This window comes from Rutilus rutilus (assembly GCF_951802725.1).
Source record: "Rutilus rutilus genome assembly, chromosome: 10".
Lineage (NCBI taxonomy): Eukaryota > Metazoa > Chordata > Actinopteri > Cypriniformes > Leuciscidae > Rutilus > Rutilus rutilus.
The window spans coordinates 3,347,501-3,363,200 of record NC_140215.1 but is presented as its reverse complement, the minus strand read 5'-3'; the positions used below and the strand labels follow the sequence as shown (position 1 = coordinate 3,363,200).

The 15,700-nt window shown below is 38.6% G+C and overlaps 1 protein-coding gene across 10 annotated transcripts in view; it reads left to right on the top strand.

Moving 5' to 3' along the window:
- The window catches only part of baz2bb (bromodomain adjacent to zinc finger domain, 2Bb), a 111,463-nt gene that overhangs the window by 11,058 nt on the left and 84,705 nt on the right, over positions 1–15,700 (top strand). For all 10 annotated transcript variants that reach the window (XM_084420463.1, XM_084420462.1, XM_084420459.1 and 7 more), the window contains exon 2: positions 5,139–5,198. The gene's annotated coding sequence lies outside the window, so the exon portion shown is untranslated. The remainder of the gene's footprint in view (positions 1–5,138; positions 5,199–15,700) is intronic.

The following is a 15,700-nucleotide window of genomic DNA, read 5'->3' as shown; positions in this document are numbered from 1 at the left end:
AATTTTCAATTACGCAACACATGCTATCTCTGTAATAATCATCAATTCTCCAATCTCCAATCTTCAATGAATTTAATTTATCGTCTTCTGGTTGACCTCGTTTTCTTCATAATAACAGGCTATTCAACTAGTAAACACTCAATATGACTCAAGGAAGAAATGTAAGAAAATTAATTGTAAAGGGATGTGTCTATCTTCGTCAAAATAGCCCTTTAGAAAGATTACAAAATGTGCCTATTGTTTATTGGGCGACAGAACAAAAATGTTTAATACGAACCTTTAAATTAAAATAAAATATGTTTGTAACAATATGTACATAAGTTACTTGTCAGGTAGGCCTATTGTTCACAAAAACAAGCATTAGATGAATAGTTGCCGTTTAAACTGTTATGTTTTATCCGTCCCACCCCTGTGTTGCAATCACAAAGCACAACTACCGTTCAAAGTCAAATTTTACTTAAATCATTCTATATTTGTACCGAATAACACATGATACTAAGAGAACACATATGTGAGTTGTTGATCACAAAAGAATAAAAAATCTATCTGTAACCTTATCTTAGAAAACGACATTTATCTGAAAAGTGTTTCATCTTTCCCGGCTCTCCCCTACTCTGTTTATATTTAATCTTTTTAGGGTTTTTTTCCAGGTGACACTGCCTCGTTCCTTTGTGAACCCCCCCCCCTGGATTACCCATTCCTGAGCTTCAGATCAGTTTGAGATGTAAAGATGCAAAGGTGGAGAACTCAAACGTCAGGTCTTGAAATGAACATGTCCTCGAGTGATTGTTCGCTGGCACGTTCCCGTCTCACCAGGAAACGCTGTATCCTCATAATCCGTTAAAGTTAAAGTGATAGGGTGGGGTGTGGATGAACAGGATAGTCTCTATTTTCTCAACATAGTGTTTCCTTTACTATCATTATCACGAGTCCTGTCTCATGAGAAGACAATGTGTCTGTCTCTCTCTCTCTCTCTTTAAACAATGGCAGAGAGACCGATCTGTAACTCAAGCCGTCTCTTTAACGCTGCGCTTCAAAGAGTTTAAGAGCTCTTTTTTCTTTTTTTTTTGCAGTGACCTCCAGCAAAACATGGAGTTCATAAAAGAAATCTAGTCATTCCGGCAGTTCGTAAAGGCAGGAAAGACCTGTCGTAATGCAGAATGTCTTAACAGGAGACGAGCTCGCGTTTGAAATATGTATGCTTTGTCTTGTGGGAAAGTATATGATCGCCTGCCTCTGACTAGCAGGTTGTGTTTCGCAGATTCATGTAATGAAAGGCATTTATAGTCTGGTTTCTGCAGGCCTGTTTGTTGTTGTTTCAGTCAGGTATGACTGACAAAGATATGTGCGTGCAAGGGCCGGGGGATGAACAGAAAATGTATCTCAATGTTTTAAAAAGCTGAAAAATATCTGGAAAAGGGGGTATCTTTATTTTTCAGCTTTTTAACTTTATAGATTTCTTTCAAAAACATAAATAATATTTACCGACCCCAAACTTTTGAACTTAATTTATAATTTTAATCATTTTGATTTTTATCAAAATTTTTAAGCAATTTGTATATGCCAGTTTTATTTTGTATACAACATTGTTCATTTAAAGGAACACGCCGACTTTTTGGGACTTTATCTTATTCACCGTATCCCCCAGAGTTAGATAAGTCCATACACACCCTTCTCATCTCCATGCGTGCCGTAACTCTGTCTGACGCACCCACCGCTAGCCTAGCTTAGCACAAAGACTGGAGGTAAATGGCTCCAGCTAGCATACCGCTCCCAATAAGTGACAAAATAACGCCAACATTTTCCTATTTACATGTTGTGATGTGTATAGCCACAGCGTGTACGAATAACAAGCTCACGTGAGACACAGCCATCTTCTGACCGTATACATACTGGGAACTATATTCTCAGAAGGCGAAGCACTGCTACTTGGGCGGAGTGATTTGTCCATTTTTTTGGTCACTTATTGGGAGCGGTATGCTAGCTGGAGCCATTTACCTCCAGTCTTTGTGCTAAGCTAGGCTAGCGCTGGGTGCGTCAGACAGAGTTATGGCACGTACGGAGATGAGAAGGGTATGCGTGGACTTCTCTAACTCTGGGGGATACGGTGAATAAGCTAAAGTCCCAAAAAGTCGGCGTGTTCCTTTAAACATCAGATCCCAGATCTCTCTCTCACCCTTATGAAACATGGTGGATGCCTGTTCTAGTATATCAATGAGGATTTTTAGCCTTCACAATGATTAATATTGCTCAAAGTGAGTTTCCCAGGCTGCAGAATTGTTTTCCCTTCAGCTGTTTTTGTTCATCTGGTGGTAATTTCCATAAATGTCAGAGTTGAGACTTGAAGAGAGGCCATACAGGATGACGTGACTTTTGTGAAAAGCTCATCTCTGTCAGTCTGTCTCTCTCCAATTTCATTATCTCTGTCTCTCTGTCTCTCTGTGAGTGTCTTAAGTCGGGCTTGTTCCATATGAGCAGTAATTTGAGAGCGTGTCAATGCCTTCAGCTAAATGAAAGTAAATTCAGCCCTGTGTTATATTAAACAAGGCTCTATTTAATGATCGAAACATAATTGATGCATTGCACATGCTTGGCCAGCAACATCTATTTCAGAATATAATGTGTGCGTAATTATTAGACGGTCTGTGTGTGTTTAGTGATTAATACTCAAAAGATTTAATTGTAGATAGCCCTTCTTTTCAGAAACATTCACATCTCATTTTACTTGTTTGAACATTCATTGGAATTTTTATTTATTTTTGCTGCTTGTTCAAATTGCTTAATTAAAATGAGCTTAAGCAACACAATTGCTGCACATTTTGTCCGAACTTAATTTGATTGTGTTCAATCTGCTTGAATATATGTAAAATTTGAGTTTACTTAATCCGTTTGTGTTGGGTTACGTGAATGATTTGTGTTGCATTAACTGAAACTGGGCGGTGCTTGTTAGTTCCCAGCATGCTTTGCATATGGTTGAATTAAGAGAGAATAAATGTTAAAATTTATGTTTTTTGAGAAAATTAGAAAAGGGGAAGACTTGATTAGTGTGTAATTGTGTTTAATGTTCAATTACATTGGAATTAATTACAGTGGGTTACCAAGAGTGGAGCATTTTGTTAGACTGATTCAATTACTTTTAACTGCTTTGGCTGACGTAGCATGTAAATCTTAGCATTTAAAATGCTAATATGTGCTACTGCTAGCTATAGCCTATCAATTCAATTGTGTGTCACTAAAATAAATGAGATCTTATTGGATGAATGAATATACACTACCATTCAAAAGTTTGGGGTCAGTAAGATTGTTTTATGTTTTTAAAAGAAGCATCTTCTGCTCACCAAGGCTGCATTTATTTGATAAAAAAACAATAAAAAAAACAGTAATATTGTGAAATTATGACGATTTAAAATGCCTGTTTTCTATTTTAATATATTTTAAACTGTAATTTATTCCTGTGATCAAAGCTGAATTTTCAGCATCATTACTCCAGTCTTCAGCGTCACATGATCCTTCAGAAATCACTCTAATATGATGATTTGATGCTCAAGAAACATTCATTATTATTATCAATGTTAAAAATGTTTTTGATGAATAGAAAGTTCAAAAGAACAGCATTTATTTAAAATAGAATATTTTCTAACATTATAAATGTCTTTGCTGTCACTTTTGATCAGTTTAACTCATCCTTGATGAATAAAAGTATTGATTTATTTTATTTATTTCTCCCAAAAATAAAATTAAAATTCTTACTGACCCCAAACTTTGTGTTTAATGTTACAAAAGCTTTAGATTTCAGATAAATGCTGTTCTTTTGAACTTTCTATTCATCATAGCATCATGAAATAAAAATGTAAATAACTGTTTTCAACACTGATAATAATCATAAATGTTTCTTGAGCATCAAATCATCATATTAGAGTGATTTACACTGAAGACTGGAGTAATGATGCTGAAAATTCAGCTTTGATCACAGGAATAAATTACACTTTACTGTATATTCACATAGAAAAACAGCTGTTTTAAATTGGAAAAATATTTCACAATATTACTGTTTTTGTTTGTATTTTTAATCAAATAAATGCAGCCTTGGTGAGCAGAAGAGACTTCTTTTAAAAACATAAAAAATCTTACTGACCCCAAACTTTTGAACGGTATATGAATACTTGAATCATGTCAGGTGGCCATTAAAAATTAACTTTGAAACCACTTAAATCGGTCGCTTGAAATGACTTCATTCCATGATGTTGAAGTTACATGAACAAATTATGTTTGTTTTATGTGGAACCGGTTGACAATAAAAAAGTCAATTAAAGCCAACATATGATTTTTTTGAGTGTTGTTTCCTCTCACTGTAAATGATATATCCCACATGTTTTCTGGCAGGTTTACCAGACGAAGAAAGGGGTTTTCTGATTAGCTCTACATGCTTGTAAACATGCGGTTTATTGTCCTGCGTGAAGATCATGATCATGATCGAGCTTCTGAAGCCTCCCGGTGTGTTGTGGTTCTTCTGGTTGATGGTGACGCCAGAATCTCAAGAGTCTCTGGTGCATTTGTGGTTAATTCATCAAGTATTTTGCAGTTAATTTGCACCTTTTCTTCTCAGCACTTTTGGCTGTTATTAACAGGATTGGTTTCGTCTTATGCCACGCTTTTTGGGTTACACTATTTCCTTTTCAAGAATTCACTGACGAAGGTTTATTTCAGTAACTTGTCAGTGACTCTTTGACGGTTTGAGATGAGAATGTGGGGTGCCAGTGTTTGAGTGAGAAGGATTAATTGCAGATATTAAAATAGACGTGGCTTAATTTCCTTTAATGCTTCCACGAAACACACCCGTATGGTAATATTTAATAAGATGATAAACTGGCAGACTGTTCAGAGGATGAGGATGTTATACAAGCGGCGGTTTCTATTAATTCATGCTGATTTGTAAGGAACGAGAGCCATAAATGCACTGCAAAAAATATCTAAATATCATAAATAAAAAGAAAACAAGATGCATTTATAAGGTTGATGCTCAAAAAAGATTGCGTCACAGTATTTACACTTTAACCTACCAATGGATTCCTTGTAACAATTACACGCTTCACCCTTTAATGAGGAGTAATTATGCCTTTTTTTTTGTTTTATTCCAGATTCTGGAGTGATGATGTCACAGTGATGTCACTGGGTTAAAACAGAGGCCATCATTAACAGTAAGTGAAAGCTCACACACACCTGTTCCTGCCAAGAATGATACTATAAAAGTATAACTTAAGTCATAACTATATTAACACACACACACACCAATGGAGCATCATGTTATGTTTGTTTGGAAGTCAAGGTAGATTCTGATTGGCTGTCAATGTTTTTATCGCTCATCAACTGGGAAAAATCGATCTGAAAGTGATTCCAACAGCGGTCTCGTTCCTCTGTGTCGTTATAGTTGTGGTGTGAGCTCCACTGTTCTCATAGAGTTTTGGGCCCTATGAAATCCATTGTATTTTTTCCAAATTTGGTTTTATTTTTTTCCCATGTTTTGTTAAAATTTTTCTGGATTCCGTTTGAAAGTTTAATGATTAAAAAAACATGTCTAATGAATTTAATTCATAAAATGTAATCATTTAATTTTAACACTTCCCCTCCAGAATTTTTGTTTATGTGGGAAGTTTTTTTTTATTTTATTTTTTTAGCAAAATTTTGAACAAAAAGCTGAGAAAATAATTTGTTTGTCAAAGACTACGTCTGGATCGGATTCAGAACGATAATCAAAACACAGACGGAGTAGATCGAGTCCATCAACACCCCTAAAGCTCGTACCGGGTCGACATTTCATTCGGTAACATTAGGCAGTTTTGATTTATATGCTGTTTAATGTTTGATGATCACGTTATTTTACATATGTGTCTGCTTACATATGATATCGCTTGTTTCTGCTACTTTTTCACCTGTGTTTTGATCAGGAGATTCTGTACTCGTTCAGAAGATGTGCAATAGCACCCCCTACCGGATAACAGTGAAAACACATACAATTCTGTCAATGGTTGGAAAGCATCGTCTCATAAATCATGGAAAATTCAGTCAATGGCGGGGAAAGAGTTAATTTAACAATAGGACAATCTTAAAAACAATCCAGCGGGGGAGGAGAGAGCAGTCCAGCTCAAACTCTGGTTTGGACCAGACATTCGAACCAAGTGTGAAAGTACCCTTATTCATCAAATATATGATATATATGTTTTCAGTTAATAATAAATATTGAGTTTAATTGTAAATTTGAAAGCTCAAGTGTTTTTTACTTATTTTTAGAGCTGCTAAAGGTTTTTCATAAATGTAGCCTTTATATTAAGTTGCACTTTTAAATACTTGGATGCATTTTAAAGCACTTCTTATATAAAATAAAAAAACCCTTTTTTTCCAATCGTTTTGTGGTTGCTTTGGAGGGATTGTGTTTAAGTGTTTCTCAGTAAATCGCGTGGATCTAAACGGTGGCTCTGAGTGTCAATATGAGATGGAAGAGTGGATTTAAAGAGGAGAATATCCTAAAAAGAAAAGTGTGGTTGTGCACAAATACAATCAGCTGGTCATTATGGCAAAATAAACCCTGTTGTGAAGCTGAAGAAATGACTGTGTGTTGTGTGTTGTATGGATTTCTGGTGTGTATGTCCTTTAGCGGCGTCTTTGCGAGTGACAGATTGCTGTGATGCGATCAGAGGAGACGGCTCATTAGGTCAGGAATATGTTGAGCTGTAATGACACACTCATCACATCACCAGCGCACACAGAACGCATCTCTAAGGTCAAAGCCAGCGGGTGGCCACACACACACACACACACACACACACACACACACACACACACACACACACACACACACACTGCTTAAGCTTAGTAGGTCACTGCCTCGCATTGGCTGTGTCTGAAATTGAAGGCAGCGGCATCACTGCCCACTTAGTCAGTGACTTAACAGAAAGCACTTCCCGAGGAAACTGCATTTAGATTATTTTCTAAGGCATCATAATTCATAAATCCCGAAATTTTGTCAGCTATATCCCTGAAATATTTATTTGAGATTTGAAGTTAATATTTCAAAAAATGAACACATTTGCATGATTTCAGTAAGCAGTCGTGCAGGTAAACAAATTCTAACGGTGCGTCCGAAAACACATACTGTATTCGCCTTATTTTCGGAAAACATGCTAGAAATAGAACCGACGCCTATTTTTCACGCGTTTCCAGGCAAAATAGAATAGGAAAAATTGTTTATTTGTCATTTTGACACGAATACATATTGATAAATAACATTTTGATGTTTGAAAGTGTCTAGGTTTTGACATAAATGCAGATATAAATGTAATTTAAAAAAATAATATTGATTTTCAAATATTGCACCTGTCAATACAGAACGACATATTCTGTAGCCTACCCAGCCAGCAATGACACGTGGGGCCCAGATGGGTTAACTACGGGTTCCATGGGTACTGTGTGGGCATGGGCTTTTGCTGGGTGAAATCAGCGGGTCCCATGTAGGTTTTGTAGTACGAGTCCCACATAGGAAGCCCATATGAGCTGATTACATGGGCCCCATAAGGGACAGGCATGGGCCAAGTGGGCATGGGTTTGATCTGGGAACACATATATGGGTCTTGCATAACATATTTATGGGCCGAGTGGGCATGGGTTTGATCTGGGAACACATATATGGGTCTTGCATGACATATTTATGGGCCAAGTGGGCATGGGTTTGAACTGAGAACGCCATATATGGGTCCTGCATGGTTTATTTATGGGCCGAGTGGGCATGGGTTTGATCTGGGAACACATATATGGGTCCTGCATAGAATTTTTATGGGCCAAGTGGCCATGGGTTTGAACTGGGAACACATATATGGGTCCTGCATAGCATATTTATGGGCCAAGTGGGCATGGGTTTGATCTGGGAACACATATATGGGTCTTGAATGGCATATTTATGGTCCAAGTGGGCATGGGTTTGAACTGGGAACACATATATGGGTCTTGAATGGCATATTTATGGGTCAAGTGGGCATGGGTTTGAACTGGGAATGCATATATGGGTCCTGCATAGAATTTTTATGGGCCAAGTGTCCATGTGTTTGAACTGGGAACACATATATGGGTCCTGCATAGCATATTTATGGGCCAAGTGGGCATGGGTTTGATCTGGGAACACATATATGGGTCTTGCATGACATATTTATGGGCCGAGTGGGCATGGGTTTGATCTGGGAACACATATATGGGTCCTGCATAGAATTTTTATGGGCCAAGTGTCCATGGGTTTGAACTGGGAACACATATATGGGTCCTGCATAGCATATTTATGGGCCAAGTGGGCATGGGTTTGATCTGGGAACACATATGTGGGTCTTGAATGGCATATTTATGGTCCAAGTGGGCATGGGTTTGAACTGGGAATGCATATATGGGTCCTGCATAGAATTTTTATGAGCCAAGTGGGCATGGGTTTGAACTGGGAACACATATATGGGTCTTGAATGGCACATTTATGGGCCGAGTGGGCATGGGTTTGAACTGGGAATGCATATATGGGTCCTGCATGGTTTATTTATGGGCCAAGTGGGCATGTGTTTGATCTGTGAACACATATATGGGTCTTGCATGACATATTTATGGGCTGAGTGGGCATGGGTTTGATCTGGGAACACATATATGGGTCTTGCATGACATATTTATGGGCCGAGTGGGCATGGGTTTGATCTGGGAACACATATATGGGTCTTGCATGTCATATTTATGGGCCGAGTGGGCATGGGTTTGATCTGGGGACACATATATGGGTCCTGCATAGAATTTTTATGGGCCAAGTGGCCATGGGTTTGAACTGGGAACACATATATGGGTCCTGCATGGTTTATTTATGGGCCAAGTGGGCATGTGTTTGATCTGGGAACACATATATGGGTCTTGCATGACATATTTATGGGCCGAGTGGGCATGGGTTTGATCTGGGAACACATATATGGGTCTTGCATGTCATATTTATGGGCCAAGTGGGCATGTGTTTGAACTGAGAACACATATATGGGTCCTGCATGGTTTATTTATGGGCCGAGTGGGCATGGGTTTGATCTGGGAACACATATATGGGTCCTGCATAGAATTTTTATGGGCCAAGTGGCCATGGGTTTGAAGTGGGAACACATATATGGGTCCTGCATGGTTTATTTATGGGCCAAGTGGCCATGGGTTTGAACTGGGAACACATATATGGGTCCTGCATGGTTTATTTATGGGCCAAGTGGCCATGGGTTTGAACTGGGAACACATATATGGGTCCTGCATGGTTTATTTATGGGCCAAGTGGGCATGTGTTTGATCTGGGAACGCATATATGGGTCTTGCATGACATATTTATGGGCCGAGTGGGCATGGGTTTGAACTGGGAACACATATATGGGTCCTGCATGGTACATTTATGGGCAAAGTGGGCATGGGTTTGAACTGGGATAATATATATAAAAATATTTTTTTTATTTATTTACCGGTATGTTGTGACATTTGAATTGTTTTTTAAAGATTATGTTTGTTGTTCGATGTAACAATTTTGTATTAATGTATTTTTTGGAGATTTTTTTTTTATTTAAATATATTTTTGATTTGTTTACCGGTATATTGTTGTGACGACCACAAAAGTGTTGTATTTGTGTTTTAAGAATATTCACAATTATTGTCTTTTATTTGAAACAAGTGATTGTATTTAAAAAAAAAAAAGCAAGTATCCCAATTGTTTTATTTTTAATGTGAATTTTCGTGACTTAAAGTGAATTGTGTAGTGTTTGCTCCAGGCCAGTAGGGGCAGTGTAGAGTGACGAGTTACTGTAGCTGCGTGAGTTGCGGGTTTCTCATTACTGCAGAGAGCTCGAAACTGATAACACTGTCTCCTCGTTTCTCTCCTGTTTTACAGGTGGGTAAATGTATAAAAACACCCCAGAAGTAGCATTTATCTATGCTGGAATGTATGTGAGATATGAGTGAACTGTTTTTAGTGAAATGAGTTTCGTTAGGGTCTGGTTTTGATTTAGTTTGAAATGAGTTGAAACGAGAGGGCAAAGTCCTACAGAGTAACGGTCGAGAGACATTACTAGAGAGCAAGTCAGCTCAACGCACACTTTCCCCGTGTATATGATATTTTTTTGAGCTTGTAATGTTAACAGATATGTTTAGCTCACTGTATGTCAGTTTCCCGCCATCTGTTGGAAATGTTTTTTTGCTCAATGAGTTTATACAAAAATGTTTACAGTTTAAAATTAGGTTAAAAGTTACACTTTAAGCACTTTATGAGTTCTGAGCATGATTTTGCAGTACTGTAATAACATGATACTGATAAAATACTGTGAATGGAAGATTCTAAGTATCTAAAAAAAAAGCTGGTGAATATTACCATTGTCTTTACATTTCATTTTGATAAATAGTATAAAATACAAGCATGAAGAGTAAGTGAACATGCATTTGGTGGAAAGAGGTTTATTTTAATATGGATTTTGCATTGACATGGACACTGAAAATTAATTGTAATGTTAAAAAGACACTGGACATGTAATATGTGAAACATACAATGATACTTAACAATAGAGATGTGATTGCTGAGGAAAATTCAGAAAATAAATTACTGCAGAGAGCTCGAAACTGATAATACTGTCTCCTCGTTTCTCTCCTGTTTTACAGGAATTAATCTGTTATCCACGGTGCCGTTGCTACGGTACCCGTTACATTGTGACATTTAAATTGTTTTTTAAAGATCATTTTTGTTGTTCAATTTAACAATATATTTCTTGCAGTTCAAAGCGTTTTCTTAGATTGTTTCCTTAAAGGAGAACTCCGGTCAATTTTAACATTGAGCTAATTTTTTTGTACATTTGGAGTGCTGTCAATACAGAGAACAACGACATTGGTGTTGCCTACACCGTGTTATCCTCTTTTTAAAATTTGCACCCTGTTGACTTCAATGGGGCAAGTTTTAAACCTGCTTTTAGCCTCTTAACATCCTTGATGTGTCATTACAAGTGCACAGCCAATGTGAGTGATTCCTTCAGAGTGAACGCGGGTCAATCTGACTGCAGTAGATGTGAAAGATATGGATAAAAATGATATTTATTTAGCCAGCGCTCATACCTGTATTTTAGGGCTGGGCGATATGGACCAAAAGTCATATCCCGATATATTTAGGCTGAATATCGATATACGATATATATCCCGATATTTTTTCCGCAAAGTTAGAGCAAATGTTCAGTCAAAGTCAAAGCCAAATATGACATGTTAAAAGTAGTTTTATTGAAACCAGCTATTTCAGTAAACTGTTGCAAAATCAAATGAATAAATAATAAACAGGTTTCTTCACCTTAGGGCTGCACGATTATGACAAAAATCATAATTGCCGATATTGTTATTTGCGATTTATCAATTATGATTATCAAAGTTTACATTGAATATATATAAACAAATTTTGTCATTTAAAAATATAAAAAATAACAGTGGCATTTTGGGGTTAATATGGAAACGACAGTTGCCATGGTGAATACACAATATTAACAATAACTGTTAATGAAACATGGAAACTGCTCCTGGTGAATAGAATGAAAATCATACCTGCATTACTTTTATTTCGTGTAATTTACAACGTAACAGCGTTGCATGCTCGTAGTTTATTTTGCACTTGATCAGTGAGGCGATACACAGCGTGCGCGCCGCATTTGCGCGTGCGATTGAGTGTGCGCTCCGAGCACAGGATAATGGCTGACAGGACAAGAAAGTCCGTTTTTCTGAGGTGAAAGACTTTATTTCAGCGTACACTTATGTCACTGCCTGGTAGTTCTTATTGTGCTGGGGTTTCTGAAGTAGTCATGATTCGCCTCTCGTAACATAACATGCTCTAAACACGCACGTGTGGTGGTTATAAAAATATATAAATTTTCAGTGTGGTGGTTATAAAAATATATAAATTTATATAAAGAAAAAAAGGAAAGAAAACTAATAATAATAATTAGTGTCATCAGAATGTTGTCATTGAAAAATAATCTGAATGTGTTTATTGCATAGTATGTATGAGTTTGGTATCCCTTGCTTATTGATTAGCGATCATTTGATTGCTTTTGCCTTGGGACTTTCACCTGCTGGGGGAGGGGGCGCGCGCGCTGCTCAGACAATACCAGAGACTCTGAAGACATTGCAGCAGCTCCGTGTCCGGTGTCTTTTTTATTGACCATTATCTCCCTAACCAGGTATAAATGAGTAAAACTTTGTTGAAATACACTTTATATAAGTCAAAGATGCGAAAGACGTCGAGTGTCATTGTTGAAGTGTAGTCAATGTGTATATATGTACGTCTAAAAGTTCGGTTCAAGTTAACCGCGTGTGTATCACGTGTACAACTGGTGAATGCTAAACTGATGGCAGAGACCATGTGGTCATATAAATGGTGAAAACGAGTAAATTAATATTATATTGTTGTTTTTGAGAAATAATTTAAGAGTTAAGTGACAGATGACACTGTTTAACAAAGGAATCTGTTGGTTCAGAGAGAGTATGTAGTTATGTAATGAAAGTGTGTAACTAGATAGAGTATAAAATGTGAATATTGTATTCAATATACTGTACGCAGTATTAAGAATGTGCATTTTAATGAGTTTATATTGAAATTATTTGTGGAATTTGTGGAAAGAGCACCTGTTGAGAAGCTGTATAGAAGCTGAGAATAATTCTGTTTTCTTTCTGTATATGTGTTTTTCTCTAAAGAGATCTGAAATCTGTTATCATATGTTTCATTGAAATATGAGAATGCAGAAATATTTGCATTAGTCAGACAATACAGAGACTCTGAAGACATTGCAGCAGCTCCGTGTCCGGTGTCTTTTTTATTGACCATTATCTCCCTAACCAGGCGGTCAGGGTGCTACACACGCAGAGTGGAAAAGGAGGAGGAGGGGCGGGGAGCAGAGCGCAAATTTGAACTATATCGATATATGCGATATGGTCTAATAGTGTTGCACGATGTACCGATACTTCAAAAGTATCGCGATACTTGGAAATTAAAAACGTCACGATACCTATATTTATCAGTATCGATACTTAAAAAAAAAACAAAAAAAAAAAACGCCTCAAACGCAGCAAAGAACCCACCGCTGTCAGTGTCATGTAACAAAACACTACAGCGAGATGTGGTCCACAACACGACTCGTCAAGACAAGTGGTCCACGACTCATAGAAAAAGATGACGCGAGGAGTGACATATGGAAGTACGTTGCCTACCTTGCTCTGTTGCACAGTGCACCGAAACTTCAAAAGTAAACCGGAAATTAAAACCGTCACGATTCCTTAATTTATTAGTATCGATACTTCTAAGAATGACCGCGTTCCAGATTTGTAAGGCCGGCGACACACTGGCTGCGTGTCGTGTCCGTTTTTATTTCAGCTCCCATGTTAACTGTCTGCATGACACACGCGTCAGGCGCAGCTCGAGACGCGCGGAAAACGCGTGCATGCTAGAATAGAACCGACGCCTATTTTTCACGCGACACGCAAGCGTGTTGGAAGGGTTTCCAGGCAAAATAGAATAGGAAAAGATGTTTCTATGTCATTTTGACACGAATTTGAGGCTTATCATATGTTACCAATATTAAACATTGTTTAATATAATCGCTGTTCATATTTTTATTCAAAGTTCAGAATCAAGATAAAGCTCTTATGTTTCTTATGATAAATGAGATAATGCTGCTAAATTTATTTATTTTTTTACCTTGAATGTCATTGCTTTAATTTATTTTTTATATTTCATATTTTGTTCAAATGTTTAATATATCTGCTGTTCATATGTTCATTTATTAGTGTGTTATATGATTAGAATGGTGTCCTGGTTTTAAAATAAAGCACAGCAATGATATTTGAGGGTGTTTCTCCCTTTTCAGGAAAAGTATCGAAAAAGTATCGAAATCGCAATACATGACTTGGTATCGGTATCGAAACAATAATTTTGGTATCGTGACAACACTATGGTCTAATTTCATATCGCATTTAAAAATATATCGATATATTTTTTATATCGATATATCGCCCAGCCCTACTGTATTTACATCCTGTTTTCGGTCAAAGTCCATAGTAATCAATTGTCGAGTTCACGCACATGATCATAGGTACTAAACCAATGCGCGTGAACTCGACAATCGATTACTATGGACTTTGACCGAAAACAGGATGTAAATACAGGTATGTGCGCTGGCTTAAATAACATCATTTTTATTCATATCTTTCACATCTACTGCAGTCAGATTCACCCGTGTTTACTCTGAAGGAATCACTCACATTGGCTGTGCACTTGTAATGACACATCAAGGATGTTAAGAGGCTAAAAGCAGGTTTAAAACTTGCCCCATTGAAGTCAACAGGGTGCAAGCTGGTGTGTGGTGGGCGTTCTGGCGCAATATGGCTGCCGTCGCATCATCCAGGTGGATGCTGCACATCGGTGGTGGTTGAGGAGATTCCCCCTTTCTATGTAAATCGCTTTGAGGTCTCAGATAAAGCGCTATATAAATGTAACGAATTATTTGGCATGGTTGGGCTTAGATAGGCCTTGCATGAATTGCCCAGTTAGGACCCACATAAGATCCTTACAGAGCCCACTTTAAGCCCATAGGGGCATTCATGGTTGAATCCTGGTGCAAGCCCACTTTAAACCCCTTTAGGCAGGTGGGGCCCAAATGGGTCTGACATGAATTACCCAGTTAAGACCCACATAAGACCCTTACAGATCCCACTTAAAACCCATCTGGGCATCCACGGCTGGCCCCCATGTGGATCCCGGGTGCAAACCCACTTTAAACCCCTTCAGACTGGTGGGCCCCAAATGGGTCTGTCATGAATTGCCCAGTTAAGACCCACATAAGACCCTTACAGATCCCACTTAAAACCCATCTGGGCATCCGGCTGGCCCCCATGTGGATCCCGGGTGCAAACCCACTTTAAACCCCTTCAGACTGGTGGGCCCCAAATGGGTCTGTCATGAATTGCCCAGTTAAGACCCACATAAGACCCTTACAGATCCCACTTAAAACCCACCTGGGCATCCATGGCTGGCCCCCATGTGGATCCCGGGTGCAAGCCCATTTTAAACCCCTTTAAGCAGGTGGGCCCCAAATGGGTCTGACATGAATTGCCCAGTTAAGACCCACATAAGACCCATACAGATCCCACTTTAAACCCACCTGGGCATCCACGGCTGGCCCCCATGTGGATCCCGGGTGCAAACCCACTTTAAACCCCTTCAGACTGGTGGGCCCCAAATGGGTCTGTCATGAATTGCCCAGTTAAGACCCACATAAGACCCTTACAGATCCCACTTAAAACCCATCTGGGCATCCACGGCTGGCCCCCATGTGGATCCCGGGTGCAAGCCCATTTTAAACCCCTTTAAGCCAGTGGGCCCCAAATGGGTCTGACATGAATTGCCCAGTTAAGACCCACATAAGACCCTTACAGATCCCACTTAAAACCCATCTGTGTAGCCATGTTGCAAAGCCCACTTTGGACCCCATTGGGCAGGTGGGGCCCAAATGGGTCTGACATGAATTGCCCAATTAAGAATTGCCCCTTACAGGTCCCACTTTTAGTACGTCTGGGCTTCCACGGCTGGCCCCAATGTGGATCCCGGGTGCAAGCCCATAATGGGGCCCACATTTGCCGCCCA